The sequence below is a fragment of the Protopterus annectens genome, chromosome 6.part0 (genome assembly GCF_019279795.1).
Source record: "Protopterus annectens isolate FY-2018-M chromosome 6.part0, PAN1.0, whole genome shotgun sequence".
Taxonomy (NCBI): Eukaryota; Metazoa; Chordata; order Ceratodontiformes; family Protopteridae; genus Protopterus; species Protopterus annectens.
In genome coordinates this window covers 1,617,545,155-1,617,563,314 of record NC_056737.1, presented here as the reverse complement: position 1 = coordinate 1,617,563,314, position 18,160 = coordinate 1,617,545,155, and positions in this window count along the sequence as shown.

The window sequence follows — 18,160 nt, the reverse complement described above, 5'->3', positions numbered from 1 at the left end:
TACCAACTACACACCCCAACTCTCTCTCTCTCATAGCAACATTACCTTTACTTCAGCCTACCTACTGCCTAGGTTTCACAGATATACCCACATTACTTACTTCCCCAACATGATAAGTCTACCCAAGTACTATAAAGTCATAAAAACTGCATTGACACATTCTTTAAACCTTCTAATAGGTGGAGACATTCATCCTAATCCTGGCCCAATACCACAACATGACAATCTACAAAAACAATCATTCAACAATGCTTCCTCCTCTATAATATCAGGAAACTCACTCAGAATAGCTCAACTCAATATCCGTAGCATTAATAACAAGATTAGCCAGCTGCATGCTCTTTTACAAGCTCATGCATTTGATATCCTTTGCCTAACTGAAACTTGGTTAAAACCCACTACTCATGACCTAGAAATAACCCCACCTGGATATAACATCCTAAGATCCAACCGTACATCCAAAAAAGGTGGAGGTGTAGCCATCTTGCATAAATCTGAACTTTTTGTTACACCCATTGATGTGTTATTACCCTCAAATACCAATGCTGAAACTCTTACTGTTAAACTTCAAATTAATAGTGATAAATCTATCTATATAATCTGCTCCTACATCCCTCCAGGTAATAATATTACCACTCTCGAAAACATTCTTAGCAGCTTATCTACTCTCCTACCTCAGGAAACTATAGTACTTGGTGATTTTAACATAGATTGGACCACATGTAACTCCCCTAATCCAAACACCCACATAAACCTATTTGGTGTCACTCAAATAATAAACTCCCCCACAAGATTCCATAAACCTAGCAAAAAGGAAACTATTCTTGATTGGATCCTTATAAACAGTCATGCAGATACTTATAAAGTTGGAACTCTCCCAGACGACATTAGTGATCATGTACTAACCTTCATAATAAAACAAAAGAAACACAGCTCTAATAATTACAACATGGTCACCTTTCGTTCAAAAAAATTCTTCCAAGAAGAAAACTTTCAAAACGAACTAAAAGCCTTTAATTGGTCACCTCTAAAGCAACTCAAACTGGACGAAGCCGTCTCTTACTTTAACACTTCATTCCTTCAAATCCTAAATAGCCACGCACCCATCCACTCTTCCCGTGTAAGGACTAAAATAGCCCCCTGGCTCACAAAACTAACCAGAGAAAATGTTCCTACGGAACAAAATATGGGCCAAATGGAGAGCCTCAAAGAACACTGCTGACCACTTATACTTTAAGAAATTAAGAAACGCTACCAAAAAAGACATTTTGTTAGACAAAAAAATTATTATTCCAAACTTCAACAATCACACTCTAACAACCCTCAAAAGTTTTGGTCAGGCATTAATAAACTTCTCAAACCAGGGCAGGCTAGAACTCCAGCCCCAAACTCTATTCCCCATGATAGTCCTTTGCAAATAGCCAATACCTTTAACAACTACTTCACTGAAGCTATTCAAACTTTAACAAAAACACTAACACCCACTACCCCCTCTCCTTTACAGAATACAAACAGTTCTATTCCTCTCTTACAGTTCCAACCAGTTCCAACTTCCTTTATCTGTAAACTCCTTCAGAAACTCAAACCTTGTACTCCCTCTGCAGATAACCTCCCAGCAGAATACCTTCAAGTAGCTGCCAAACCCTTAGCTTATCCAATATCCATCCTTATAAACAGAACAATCACAGAAGGTACCATCCCTTCCATATGGAAAGTATCCCATATAATCCCTTTGCATAAAGGAGGTAAATCCACTGACATTTCCAACTACCGTCCAATTGCTCTACTCTCTCCATTAGCCAAAATAATGGAAAGATGTATCCACCATCAACTACTCCAACACCTGCTCCATAACAACTTACTTGCTAACTGTCAGCATGGCGTTAGACCCTTTCATAGCACCACTACTGCCCTACTAAGCTTTACAGACTGTATTAACAGAAATCGAAACAACAACTCTCTCTCATCTGCTCTGTTTATAGACCTATCAAAAGCTTTTGATATGGTCAACCATAGCTTACTTATCAGTACTCTAAAAGCCCAATCTCTTAACCCACAAGCTATTCTTTGGTTTAAATCCTATCTAGATAACAGACATCAAGCAGTACTCTGGGACAACAATCTTTCCACACCCCTCCCTGTGAACACTGGAGTCCCTCAAGGCTCTATCCTAGGCCCTCTTCTTTTTTTTATCTTTATTAACAATCTCTACACTATTGTTCCACAAGCCACTTGCATACAATACGCTGATGACTCTACTCTAATCTGTACTGCCAAGTCCTCATCCTCTCTCCAAACCCTTACTCAAACGGTATTTAACTCTGTAGAAAAATGGTTTACTGATCAATGTCTCCTCCTCAACCCCAAGAAAACCAAACTATTACTCTTCACTCCCACTCAAAAATCGCCACAGATCCACTTCACTATTAACTCCTATAATGGAACTTGTATCTCCCCTGATCCTACTGCATGCCTTCTGGGTATAACCATTGATCACAACCTCAGCTTTGATGACCAGATCAATAATACTATTCAAATTATCAATAAAAAACTAGGCTCTCTGTATAGAATCAAACCCTTCCTTATACAACTGGCTAGAACTTCCATTGCCCAGGCTCATCTTACTTCTACCCTATTCTATGCTTCTGCCATTTATACCAATCTATCTAAGCACAATCTTACCAAGCTTGAATCTAGCTATAATAATATAGTCAGATTTGCTACTGGCTCTCCCTATAGAACCCACCACTGTCTCAACCTCAAACAACTCAAATGGTTAGAACTACAAAACCAACTATGATATAATCAACTTGTAATCACACAAACTATTCTGTACCACCCTACTAATACTCCTATCCTCTCTAACCTGATCTCCCCATATAAAAATCTTACAACGCTCAGCTAGCAAGTTACTAATTGCCAACATTAAATCTTATAACAAAGCTGGGGACTCACTCTTTACCAATGTGGTGGGCAGAATCTGGAACAACCTTCCTACAATACTAACCTCTCTTTCATCTACTCCACTCTTTAAGAAACACCTCAAAGATCACCTAAAAATAAATTGGCTATGTCCCTGCTCAATGCCTGACTAAATATTCTTATTCTCCTTTCTCTGCCCCTTTTTCCCCTACCTCCTGGGCTACTGCCCCACCATAGTTCTAACTATTACAAGCTAACTCTTCTCTGTTTATATCTTCCAGCCTACTCTCTTCTCCCTCTTTGACTAAGTGAATGTCAATTTGCTTTTCGTGCCAATTTGCTTTTCTTGTCAAATATTGTATGAACTTGTGCTGATTGTACCTTATAACTTATGGCTTAATTGCTATTTAAAACCAATACCAAGACTTTGTAACTTTTATCACTCAAATTGCTTCTACTCTCTTTACAATCATTTTGTGCTTCAAAATGTATTTTAAGCTTGTTTTTTTATTCTAACTATTGTATGTAGTAATCTTATCATACTTGGAGCTTTTCTCCCCGGGCCTCTACTGAAAAAGGATATGTATCCAGCTAGACTAGCCCGGTCAACAAATATAAAATAAAAATAAAAAAAAAAAAAAAATTTTGAGTGCTCCATATTTGGGTTACTTAATTGTATCAAAATTGGAGCATGATCCAAAATTACCATGGCAGACATCATGACATCTATTATTAAGTTTGTTAAGTTCCCAAATTTGGAGACAGTATAACCCCTATCAGGGTCTTGCCAGACAAAAAGGTATATTTTGAGGATAATCTGTTCTTCTTCTTCTTTACAATATCTACCACTCAAATGTTCTCCAAGTAATTATTTCCCCATAGCCAGGTAGTCCTACTTCTGGAACCTTCAGTAATATCCACCCTTTTGTGACACTGTTCCAGTTTCCCACACATATTGACACACCATTATGAAACTGAAGAATATTTACCATTGCCTCCCTAAATTCTGCAAATAAAAACCCTGTATCACATCATACAGCTCTTTCCTGTTGGCATATTTTTCTTCTGTATTTCTTAAAACATCATCAGTTTTAATGGTACATATATTACCAATCAATAATATGTTGTCTGTCTTCCTGGCCTCCTCAACTGATGACACAACCTCTTTCCCCCATCTATCCTTTAATAACATGACATGTCTCTTGGAGCGCAAGTATATCTAGTCTGAATAATTACCAAGGAACACCACACCAAGTAAAAACCACACAAATGTCACTAAAATAACTGAAATATCATCCTTGTAGAAAATGCACTCAGGAAGTAAAAATAAAAATCTAGTAATTTATTAGTATTAAGCGTTTTCATCTCCTGTAAGAGACTTCATCAGAATACAACTTCCTACTAAATATGAACCATTTAAATACTTTCAATTAATGACATCATAATTGAACCTCATTAATTCCAAAAAGTTTTATACATAACATTAAAGAAACCATGTCATAAATATGTTGAATATATTCAAAAACCCTACTAAAATTCACATATAAACATATAAACATATAGTATGTACTTACTTATAGTATTTTAAAACCCAAATTCACATACATAAATATATCATGTTTAAAACTTTATATATATATATATATATATATATATATATATATAAATTACTAAAATCGATTAGCCCTTTCCAACAACATGAGAGCAATAGAAACAGTTTCATTCAGACTGGATGGAAACATTGCAGCTAAATTAAGCTGCCACTGAGTTTCTCATTTCTTTAATAAGTTCTTCCAATCTCCACCCCTAGGGTTCATTTTGACAATGTCCAATATTCCAAACACAAATTTCACAAACCCTGTACAAGTGAGGGAATGCTTGTACAAAGCACTGGATAATTTATGATTTTTTATATCATTCTTGTGTTCATACACTCTGTTTTTTAACATACGTTCAGTTTTTCCCACATAATAGTGAGTACATGACACACATAGTGCCAAATAAACTAATCCAGTTGTATTACAATTTCCCTTCTTGAATGTAATTTTACCTTTCAAGTTATTGTTCAAAACCAAACTAACCTCCTTGTTAATGTATGGGCATTGTGCACACATCCCACATGGTCTAGTGCCTAAACCCACCACCTCAGTCCTATCTATTTTCATTTCAAAAAGTTTTTTTCAGGTTTAGACCCATCCTGTTAATAAACATTGGTTTCTCTCCCACTTTGTTAAAAAATTCCCTGTTTGTTCTAAAGATATTCCAGTTAGATTACATCACTTTTTTATACTATTGGTATTCCAATTGTACTGCAATACACAAGGTTTTTTCAAACTTTTTAGTCTGAGGACCATCCCTGGAATGGTTCACACTTGTAGTGAAACCCACCCCCAGGAGTGGAAAACACCCCATTTCACATGTACTTAATTCAAAAGTTTTTCTACTAAATATTTGGGGTATCCCCTATCTTGGAACGTACTAAAAACTTTTTCTAATTCAGGGCCCAAGTCCTCCAAATGCGAAGTCATATGGGCCACCCTGATGGCCTGATCCTTAACAATACTTCTCTTTTGTTCCATGGGGTGGTTACTTTGAAAATGCAAATATGCATTGCAAAAAGTGTCCTTTCTATATATTTTAGACCTAAAAGCAACAATTCCTTTCGAAATGTAAGTATCCAAGTAATTTATACCTTTGGTATCATACTGATATGTAAAATACAAAAAAAAATCTGTGCTAGAATTCAAATACTGAATAAACCTAGGAATTTCAGATTCACTATCCTCCCAGAGGATAAAGATGTCATCCAAATAACGTACAATTAACTTGATACTACTCCAAAAAGGACAATTTAATACATACTACTTCTCCCAACCCAAAAGGACCAAGTTGGCATACACAGGCGAACACTCTGCCCCCATGGCTACACCCCTGATCTGTTGATAGTACTCTCCCTCAAACCATAAAAAATTATTGTCTAAGACAATGCTCATCATCTCACAGATCAGTGTAGCCATGCCATGGTCTAATTCAGAATCCTGAAATAACTCTTGTTCAAACAACATGAGACCCTCCCCCTTGGGAATACTGGTGAACAAATCTTTGACATCTATTGTTAAAAAGATAATGTTCTCTGTCCATAACTCTTTTTTTATTAAACCCCAAATTCCCAAGAATCCTTTACTAAATGGGGGGTCTTATCAACCACATGCTGTACACAGGAATCTATTAACACAGATAAGGGATGAATTTTGGAGCCCCTGGCTGCCACAATAGGTCTAAATGGTGGTTTCAAAGCATTTTTATGACTCTTGGGTATACAGAAAAAAATGGTATCACAGGGTCCCTTCTATACAAAAAGTCATATAGCTCAACATCATTTCTTCCATCCAGCAGATATTCCTCAAGATATGAATCAATCCTAGAACAGGAAATATTAATTTGATTTCTAGAAACACCCAAATAGGTAGTCTCATCAGAAAGTAAATTCTGCATCTCATTCAAATAGTCTACACTTTTGTATAGCACTTCCCCTCCCCCTTTGTCTGGAACCATGACACAAATCTGTATGTCTTTCCTTAAATCCAACAAGAGATTGTATTCTCCCTCTGTTAAGTTACCCTGTCTCCTGTTTTAACCCTGAGCCATGCCATAAATATCTTCCAGAACAAGTGTTTCATATGTTTCTACTAAGGGGTGCAGGGGTGGATTATAAATTCTACTTTTTTTAGGTAAAGAAATAGGTTTATTAGAACTCACTATATTTTCATTTTCCTTATTACTCAACATGATTTCAAAACTTAATTTCCTGGTATACATCTTCAATGCAAGAATATTTTCCACTAATTCACCCTTGGAAGAGGGAATAAACTTAATTCCCTTGGAAAATAACTGGAAATAATGATCAGTAATATTTATATCTGTGAAATTATATATAGTGAACCCATCCTTTATTTTCACAATGTCCTGTCTTGTGTATGTTAATTCCTGTATCTATTCCTATTGGGGTATGCATTTCTCCTCGGTGGGTAATAACTCTTGCTGTATTCCCCCTTCTCTGTGTAATGCTGTGCTAGTCTCTCCGAGCGTCTGACTACTGGAAAATCCTGTTCCCCCTCCCCTATTTCTCCATCCAGGTTCCAAGTCTCACCTCTTCTAACCACTTCACTATAACTATTAGAATTTTTAACTTCTTCCCCATAAGTAACATAATGTTTGTTGTTAATTAATTGTTTAATAGTATAGACCTGTTTGTTTAAATAACTTTTCTGGTCCCTATCCAGCTTGCGTTTTTTTCTTTTGAAAAATATTATAACATCTCCTTTCCACCTTATCAAGCACTTTGAAATACATTGCATTGTACTGAAAAAACAACAAATCTGTTTTAATGTTGTTATCCAAAATATCTACCTCTTTTGCTATCACATTTTTGTCTTTTCATAGTAGAACACTGTTTTTCTAAGCAAATTCAACTCTATTTCATCAAAAAACTGCACAAAATCATCAACAATTTCTTCAATGTATGTTATACCAAAGGGAAATATATATACAGTCTTAACCCTTGTGGTATAATTTTTAAATTAATACATTGATTCAAATATGCAATGTCCATCTGTAATGTTTTGAGTTTGAACAGTCTCTTTTCAAGCCAATAAATCAAGTATTTAAGGGAGCATGCTTCAGTCCCTTCACTTTCACCAATATGCTTTATTGGAATTGCACCATCCCCTGAAAAGTTGAACTGTTTACTCAATATGGAGGAGAATTTTGAATTAACATCCCCAGGACCTGATACCTCATCTCCCCACCTTTGCAAGGTACCAGAATCACCATTAACAGTATTATTACTATAACCAGCAACATTTTTGTTGTAATGAACAGTACCTTGCAACGGACGACTGCCGCCAGCTGAATTAGTGACATTAAGCACTCCTTATTGATTTAAACAAATGTACTGGGGTGGAGAAGTAGAAAAATAAAATAATTCACCAAATTGTGGCTCTGTACCTCAGAAGCCACAGTCGCTTCCTGTTGCAGTCTCGGATTGACTCTCATGTGACCCGCACAGCCAATAGCATTGTCGTTTCTTCTAAAAGCACCAGGAGGATGATTTAAAATGGAACATGCCTGAGTACTTGTAGAACCATGGCTATTAGGATGTAAATGGGACTGTGTACCCATTAAAGACTGCCCAGCGGCTAGGCATGAACAGTTTTCCTTCTGAGTAAAAAGCTCAATTAATCTGGTAAGCTCCCCTTTCAACTGAGAGACTTCCAACCTTAGCTGCTTTACCTCCGGTTTGGCCTCTTCCGTAATATCAGTCCCAGAAAGATTGAAGGCATCTAAAGTATCCATTTAGCCTCTGAAAAGAATGGTATAGGTGTGCAAAACATATACAAACACCAAGGAACACCACACCAAGTAAAAACCACACAAATGTCACTAAAATAACTGAAATACCATCCTTGTAGAAAATGCACTCAGGAAGTAAAAATAAAAATCCAGTAATTTATTAGTATTAAACGCATTCATCTCCTTTAAGAGACTTCATCAGAATAGAACTTCCTACTAAAAATGAACCATTTAAATACTTTCAATTGATGACATCATAATTGAACCTCATTAATTCCAAAAAGTTTTATACATAACATTAAAGAAACCATGTCATACATATGTTGAATATATTCAAAAACCCTACTAAAATTCACATATAAACATATAGTATCTACTACTTATAGTAATGTAAAACCCAAATTCACATACATAAATATATCATGTTTAAAATTAAATATATATATATATATATATATATATATATATATATATATATATATATTAATTACTAAAATCTATTAGCCCTTTCCAACAACATGGGAGCAATAGAAACAGTCTCATTCAGACCGGGTGGAACATTGCAGCTAAGTTAAGCTGCCACTGAGTTTCTCATTTCTTTAATAAGTTCCTCCAATCTCCACACCTAGGGTTCATTTTGACAATGTCCAATATTCCAAACACAAATTTCACAAACCCTGTACAAGTGAGGGGAATGCTTGTACAAAGTACTGGATAATTTATGATTTTTTATATCATTGTTGTGTTCATACACTCTGTTTTTTAACATACGTTCAGTTTTTCCCACATAATAGTGAGTGCATGACACAAATACTGCCAAATAAACTAATCCAGTGGTATTACAATTTCCCTTCTTGAATGTAATTTTACTTTTCAAGTTATTGTTCAAAACCAAACTAACCTGCTTGTTAATGTATGGGCATTGTGCACACATCCCATATGGTCTAGTGCCTAAACCTACCACCTCAGTCTTATCTATTTTCATTTCAAAAAGTTTTTTCAGGTTTAGACCCATCCTGTTAATAAACATTGGTTTCTCTCCCACTTTGTTAAAAATTTCCCTGTTTGTTCTAAAGATATTCCAGTTAGATTCCATCACTTTTTTATACTATAGGTATTCCAATTGTACTGCTATACACAAGCTTTTTCAAACTTTTTAGTCTGAGGACCATCCCTAGAATGGTTCACACTTGTAGTGAAACCCATCCCCAGGAGTGGTTTATAAAAAACACCCCATTTCACATGTACTTCATTCAAAATTTCTTCTACTAAATATTTGAGGTATCCCCTATCTTGGTACATACTAGAAACCTTTTCTAGTTCAGGGCCCAAGTCCTCCAAATGTGAAGTCATATGGGCCACCCTGATGGCCTAACCCTTAACAATACTTCTCTTTTGTCCCATGGGGTGGTTACTTTGAAAATGCAAATATGCATTGCAAAAAGTGTCCTTTCTATATATTTTAGACCTAAAAGCATCAATTCCTTTCAAAATAAAAGTATTGAAGTAATTTATACCTTTGGTATCATACTGGTATATAAAATCCAAAAAATCCGTGCTGGAATTCAAATACTGAATAAACCTAGGAATTTCAGACTCACTACCCTGCCAGAGGATAAAAATTTTGTCCAAATAATGTACATGCAACTTGACACTACCCCAAAAAGGACAATTTAATACCTACTGATTCTCCCAACCCAGATGGACCAAGTTGGTATACACAGACGAACACACTGCCCCCATGGCTACACCCCTGATCTGTTGATAATACTCTCCTGCAAACCATAAAAAATTATTGTCTAAGACAATGCTCATCATCTCATAGATTAGTGTAGCCATGCCATGTTCTTATTCAGATTCCTGAAATAACACTTGTTCAAACAACATGAGACCCTCTTCCAAGGGTGAATTAGTGGAAAATATTCTTCCATTGAAGATGTATATCAAGAAATTAAATTTTGAAATCATGTTGGATAATAAGGAAAATGAAAATATAGTGAGTTCTAATAAACATATTTCTTTACCTAAAAAAAGAAGAATCTACAATCCACCCCTGCACACCTTTGTAGAAACATATGAAAAGCTTGTTCTGGAAGATGTTTATGGCATGGCTCAGGGTTACAACAGGAGACAGGGTAACTTAACAGAGGGAGACTATAACCTCTTGTTGGATTTAAGGAAAGACAACAAACAGATTTGTGTCACGATTCCAGTCAAAGGAGGAGGGGTAGTGCTATACAAAAGTGTAGATTATTTGAATGAGATGCAGAATTTACTTTTTGATGAGACTACCTATTTGGGTGTTTCTAGAAATCAAATTAATATTTCCTTTTCTAGGTTTAATTCATATCTTGAGGAGTATCTGATGGATGGAAGAACTGATGTTGAGCTATATGACTTTTTGTATAGAAGTATACTGTTTTTTTTTCGGTATACCCAAGATTCATAAAGATGTTTTGAAACCACCATTTAGACCTACTGTGGCAGCCAGGGGCTCCAAAATTAATCCCTTGGCTGTGCTAAGAGATTCCTGTGTACAGCATGTGGTTGATAAGACCCCCCAATTAGTAAAGGATTCTTGGGAATTTTTGGGTTTAATAAAAAGAGTTATGGACAGAGAACATTATCTTTTTAACAATAGATGTCAAAGATGTGTTCACCAGTATTCCTGAACAAAACAGTTGTTGTTTGAAGAAGTGTTATTTCAGGAATCTGAATTAAAACATGGCATGGCTACACTGATCTGTGATTTGAAGAGCATTGTCTTAGACAATATTTTTTATGGTTTGAGGGAGAGTACTATCAACAGATCAGGGGTGTAGCCATGGGGGCAGTGTGTTTGACTGTGTATGCCAACTTGGTCCTTCTGGGTTGGGAGAAGCAGTATGTATTAAATTGCCCTTTTTGGTGTAGTGTCAAGTTGTATGTATGTTATTTAGAAGACATTTTTATCCTCTGGGAGGGTGGTGAGTCTGAAATTCCTAGGTTTATTCAGTATTTGAATTCCAGCACAGATTTTTTTGGATTTTACATATCAGTATGATACCAAAGGTATAAATTACTTCGATACTTATATTTCAAAAATAATTTATGCTTTTAGGTCTATAATATATAGAAAGGACACTTTTTGCAATGCATATTTGCATTTTCAAAGTAACCACCCCATGGGACAAAAGAGAAGTATTGTTAAGGGTCAGGCCATCAGGGTGGCCCGTATGTCTTTGCATTTAGAGGACTTGGGTCCTGAACTAGAAAAGGTTTCTAGTATGTTCCAAGATAGGGGATACCCCAAATATTTATCAGAAGAAATTTTGAATGAAGTACATGTGAAATGGGGTGTTTTTTATAAACCACTCCTGGGGGTGGGTTTCACTATAAGTGTGAACCATTCCAGGGATAGTCTTCAGACTAAAAAGTTTGAAAAAACTTGTGTATTGCAATACAATTGGAATACCAATAGTATAAAAAAGTGATGGAATCTAACTGGAATATCTCTAGAACAAACAGGGACATTTTTAACAAAGTGGGAGAGAAACCAATGTTTATTAACAGGATGGGTCTAAACCTGAAAAAACATTTTGAAATGAAAATAGATAGGACTGAGGTGGTGGGTTTAGGCACTAGACCATGTGGGATGTGTGCAAAATGCCGATACATTAACAAGCAAGTTAGTTTGGTTTTGAACAATAACTTGAAAAGTAAAACAAGAGGGGAAATTGTAATACCACTGGATTAGTTTATTTGGCAGTATTTGTGTCATGCACTCACTATTATGTGGGAAAAACAGAACGTATATTAAAAAAACAGAGTGTATAAACACAACAATTATATAAAAAATCATAAATTATCCCTCACTTGTACAGGGTTTGTAAAATTTGTGTTTGGAATATTGGACATTGTCAAAATGAACCCTAGGTGTGGAGACTGGAAGAACTTATTAAAGAAAAGTGAAACTCATTGGCAACTTAAGTTAGCTGCAATGTTTCCACCCGGTCTGAATGAGACTGTTTCTATTGCTCCCATGTTGTTGGAAAGGGCTAATAGATTTTAATAATATATATATATATATATATATATATATATATATATATATATATATATATATATATAAAATTTTAAACATGATATATTTATTTATGTGAATTTGGGTTTTACTTTGTATGAGAAAACCTATGTACAGTAAGAACGACTTAGTAAACAGTGTTTACATGTTTGCAAAACAAGATAGAATTTTACATCTCAGCAACCAGACAGACATTGCTTGCATTATTGAAAAATTGCAAATAATAACTGAGTAAACTGACTAAAAAGCCAAGACCTCCTCCCCTTCCCATTCTGGACTTATCTCGGTGGGTCATCTCTAAGTTTTCCAGCAAGCATAGTACCTTACCCTATCATTAAAAAAGGGAATTTCTTTCCAAGGTCGCTAAATGAAAAACATGGTATCACAGGGAAATAACTTCAATGAGTCACCTCCAGTCACTGAGACCTCTATAGTGGACATCTTTATCATGTTAAGCTTAATATTAGATACTAATGACTATCAAATTAGATATATCTTCCTAGTGCAATATAACCTCTCCAAATGGTCAGGATAGATGCATACTTTCTTACCAATGTGCCATTTATCTATAGAAGTTACAGAGAGAAAACCATCAAGATATATCCTCCTACAGCGAAGAAGAATGTTCAGCTGGTGAGAGGTGAAAATCTCTTTAAGAAGAGACTGTCTTAATAAATCATCTGCATCTGTGTTCCCACTCAGTGTTTCACCAGTAGATAAAAAGGGGGACCATTAATTGATCAGTCCTGCACACTTGGAAATCCAGTATTTCCATTATTGTGCTTTGAAGGTTCTTGCCCTTAGACCCCATTATACCCATATTACAAAGTTCATCTAAGATAACAGGAACTTAATATTGGGTAATCACACCTACGTCTCTGGGATGACTTGAAAGAGCCATCCATTTACTATTATCTTAGATAGCTGAATCCAAACACTCACCATCAAACTTGTGGCAAGTTCATACTGGAATGACCCCAAGACATGTCAAGACAGTAGAAGTTGACTTTTAGAAGGGTGAACACACATTTTGCTTGTTACCATTTTGACTGACACCTTCTGGATACAGAAATATCTGCTCACCACCCACAGTAAAGGAAGGATTATTTCCCTGAATCATTGTGCTCAATTGGTACAGTAAAGTACCATGACTATATGTATTGGATAACATCCGAACTGCTGTACAGGTCAAATGTTGCACTCTATTTTACATCCAGAATAACTATACTTTGATTTGGCAAATGACTGGATTATTAGGTCACATGATAGAGTTCTGAGCAAAAAGGAAAGCATTATTCTAGCAGTCACATCGATTCCCTTATAACAGCCCCCACATCCTCATTTATCAACAGTAAATGAACAGCAAAATAAACAATGCAATAATTTACCTAGAGCCTTTGAATGTTTTATTGCATTTTCTTTTTAGTCAGTTGCAGTCCAATCTGACAGATTTCTGAGGCAGAACCCCTGGTTTAGTTAAGTAGGCCTCTGCTTTGAATACCAGTATACATGGAGAATATCTAAACAATCTTACCCTGGTTTATGATTTACTGTGGTGTTGATTGGTAAGAGAAGTTTTACTTGAATTTATATTTTATTTGTTATCACTGATTTTTACTGTTTGTAGGTAGGAAGGGATAGCTTGTTAACAAGATTTACTTTGATTCATATTTTGTTGTTTTAACTTTAATTTCACTGTTGGTTGTTAGAAAGGGGTAGGTTTTAGACAGGCAAGCTCTAGCCATCGCAAGGGGCCTAGACAGCTATAAATTCACACAGACTGCAGAAAGGAAAATCCAGAGCATATCACAACAATCCTACCTTGGTTTGTGATTTACTGTGGAGTTGACTGGTAATATAAGTTTTATTTGAATTTATATTTTATTTGTTATCACTGTTTTTCACTGTTTGTAGGTAGGAAGGTATAGCTTGTTAACAAGATTTACTTTGATTCATATTTTGTTGTTTTACGTTTAATTTCTCTGTTGGTCATTAGAAAGGGATAGGTTTTAGACAGGCAAGCTTTAGCCATCCCAAGGGGCTTAGACAGCTACAAATTGACATAGACTGCAGACAGGAAAATCCAAAGCATATCTAAACAATCCTACCTTGGTTTGTAATTTAGAGTGGAGTTGACTGGTAAGATAAGGTTAATTTGAATTTATGTTTTATTTGTTATCACTGTTTTTCACTGTTTGTAGGTAGGAAGGGATAGCTTGTTAACAAGATTTACTTTGATTCATATTTGTTGTTTTGCCTTTAATTTCACTGTTGGTTGTTAGAAAAGGATAGGGTTTAGACAGGCAAGTTCTAGCCATCCCCAGTGGGTCCTAGACAGCTATAAATTTATACAGAGTGCAGAGAGGAAAATCCAGAGCATATCTAAACAATCCTACCTTGGTTTGTGATTTACTGTGGAGCTGACTTTTTATAGAAGTTTTATTTCAATTTATATTTTTATTTGTTATCGCTGTTTTTCACTGTTTGTAGGTAGGAAGGGATAGCTTGTTAGCAAGATTTACTTTGATTCATATTTTGTTGTTTTACCTTTACTTTAGCTGTTGGTTGTTAGAAAGGGATAGGTCTTAAACATGCAAGCTCTAGCCATCCCAAGGGGGCCTGGACAACTATAAATTCACACAGACTGCAGAGAGGAAAATCCAGAGCACATCTAAACAATCCTACCTTGGCTTGTGATTTATTATTATTTACTGTTAAAAAGAAGTGCAACTGCAAGCGATAGTGAGCAGAGGCTAGTACTCGTAAAGGAATTACAGCTTTTGTCTGGCTTGCAGAATGTTTACGGTCAGAACAACTTTACTGTACTTACTTTAGTATTCAGTTGTACATTGCTGTGTGATTTTTGCCACAGAAGTTGATTTAAGTTCTCTTTGAATTCTGTGGTCACTGATTTTGATTATGTTTTTTTCTTTTACAATATTTTATTCATTTGAAACTGAATATGGATTCTTTAAATAAGTATGCAATTAATGATTTACTAATGCATAAATATCTTGTACAGTGTAATAAATGCTATGCATATTTAAAAGTAACAGCTGATAACACTGGTGATCTGTGCTCTTCATGTCAAACGCTGGATGGCATGGCTTGGATAACTACTGTTTCATATATTAATGACTGGACTGGTGAGATGAATAACGTTAGGCAAAGAACAAATAGAACTCATTTAGGAAATGATGCATCTATTGTCTGTAAAGATCATTCAACCCCTATGAAACAAGATGATGCCCCTAACAACTTTGGAATTCTGGATGCAAGTATTCAGCAATCTAAGAATCTGGATTGTTTAGAAGGAAATAAAAAAAAAAAAGAAAAGAACGGAAGACGTTCACAACAAATAAGGAGGAAAAAGAAACCAATTAATGCCTGTACAGTAAAGAGAATATGTACTAAAAAGGACACTGCTTTGTTATGTAACACACAGGTTACAGGGAATGGTAATACTTTTCTATCAGAAAGCCTTCAGTCTACAGAAAAAGGCATCATTTTTCTAAAAGAGAAGGTAGGAAACAGAGGCAAGGGGCAGATGAAAGGGAAGAAATCAAAATTGAGCATGGAAGGATTGAAGAACATTACTGTAAGAAAAAAGAAGAGAAAGACAAATGTTGACTACATGGCTCAAGCTGTGGACATTAGCACTCTTAAAGAAAAATCTTGATGATTGGAAGGGAGATAGGAAATTCACCCTGGGGATCACTTCTGTGGCTCTGCTCGACAGGGGCGCATGAAAGTAATTTTCTTGGGTGGCAAAAGCCAGGGTGCCTTTTTGGCTAGGCTTATATAGGCCCTAGAGCCAATAGCCTAGTACCTACCTATGAACCTATGAACAATGCCAGCTGGATGAGAATTTAATACACAATGAAAACAATGGGATTAATAAGACTAATTGTGATGAAGATCTATCCTTTGTAACGACTGATAGAACAGATATTACTGTATTAGAAATTGAAGATTCTTCAGAGCTGGTCAGTAAAGATATTCTTGTAATTGGAGATTCAATTATTAGATGAACTGATACTTATATTTGGAGAAAAGGTAATGAACATTGAATAGTGTTATGCTTGCCAGGAACAAAAATAGAAGATGTGAGATGAGCCTTGGAACACCTCAATGTAAGGAAGTACAGATCTGTTTTTTTCATGTCGGTACAAATGATCTCTTCCGTAAGGATTCTCTGACTGTTAGTAGGGAACTGACAGCCCTCTTAGATAGTATAGCTTGTACTGGTGTTAGGACATATTTTTCAAAAATTATGTACAAAAAGAATAATCAGGTCACTATGAATGAAAAGATTTTTGGGTAAATACCTACATGGAAAAATGTCCTGTTTTAAAAAATGAAAATGTGTAGAGTATCCAAGCCTAGTTTTGGGCACACGTGTTCAGACATGATGCCATGCATTTGTCAAGATCAGGGAAGAGAATTTTTGCAGCAGATATTTTGCAATATTTTACAAACACTAGGCAGGGTTTTGGCCAGGTTGAAACTTTAACCATTCACAGATAGCAACATTTGATGCATCTGTCATAGTTGTTAATGCTAGGGGCATTAATAAAAATTTTTATTGGAAATTTTGCTACATTCCCACAAGATTGATGCTATTGTTTCTGAAACATGGTTAAAGAACAATGACTGGAAACTAGTTCTGTCAGGGTATAAATATTTTTACTGTAACAGACATTCTAAAAAAAATCAGGTGGAGGTGTTATGATAGGGATTAAAGATACTTATGAGACCTGTGATTATTACATGTTCACTGATAACACCAATACTAGAGACTGTGTAACTATGACAATAAAGACAACCTGGGAGCATATAACAATTGTTGGAGTGTACAGACGACCAAAGTCAAGTGCAGATGACCTAGAGGAATTCAAACATTTCTTGCCTGAAATACAGGAGGGAAGAATAGGGAACTTAAATTTACTAGAAACAGACTGTAATAATATTGATTCAACAACATTAGTAAGGAAATTATTCACAACTTACATTCAGGAACAATTGCTTCAGGTTGTAAAAAAACCTACCAGGGGACAGAACATACCAGACAGTGTGTTCATAAAGAAATTATTGTTACTTAAAGTCGAGTTTTAACACCATTGATGTGCAGTGATCATGGGGTTATAAAGATTAATTTGTTGCTAGATAATTCTGCCAAACTGAAATCTAAATCAATGCACGGAAGGTTAATTACAGATTATAATACTGCAGTGGTGGTGCTGCGGTAGCGTTGTCGCCTCACAGTAAGATGTTGTCCTGTTCGATTCTCAGCTAAAGCGTCTTCTGTGTGGAGACATGTGTGAATGGGCGTACCTTCGTTGAAGGTTGTGCGTCAGGGCTGGCAACTCGGTACGTAAAAATCTACTGCCAATCATTAGCGGACCGGAGTTTCACTGTAGCGATCCCTAACTGGGAAAAGCCGAAAGACACAACAACATGGAAGCAAAACAGTCAGTATGCAAAACTAACTGGAGTGAGGTGTTCAATGGAAAAAATGCAGATGGAATCTGGAAAGTTTTGAAAGAGAAACTGTTTGAGTGCATAAAAATCAAAAAAATGTTTAGCATACAACATCAGGGGGATATATTTACATAAGAACAAGATATCTGATTAAGGTGAGAGAAAAAAACACATAAGAAATGGAAGAGTGGTTCAACTACAACTTTGAAAGTTGAAATAAGCAAGCTGGACAAACAGATTAAGCATAGTATGAGAGAAGACCAAGAAAATGTTGAAGAAAATGTATATAAAGATATTGAGCATAATAGGAAACCATTTTATAAATACATAAGATGTGGAAGG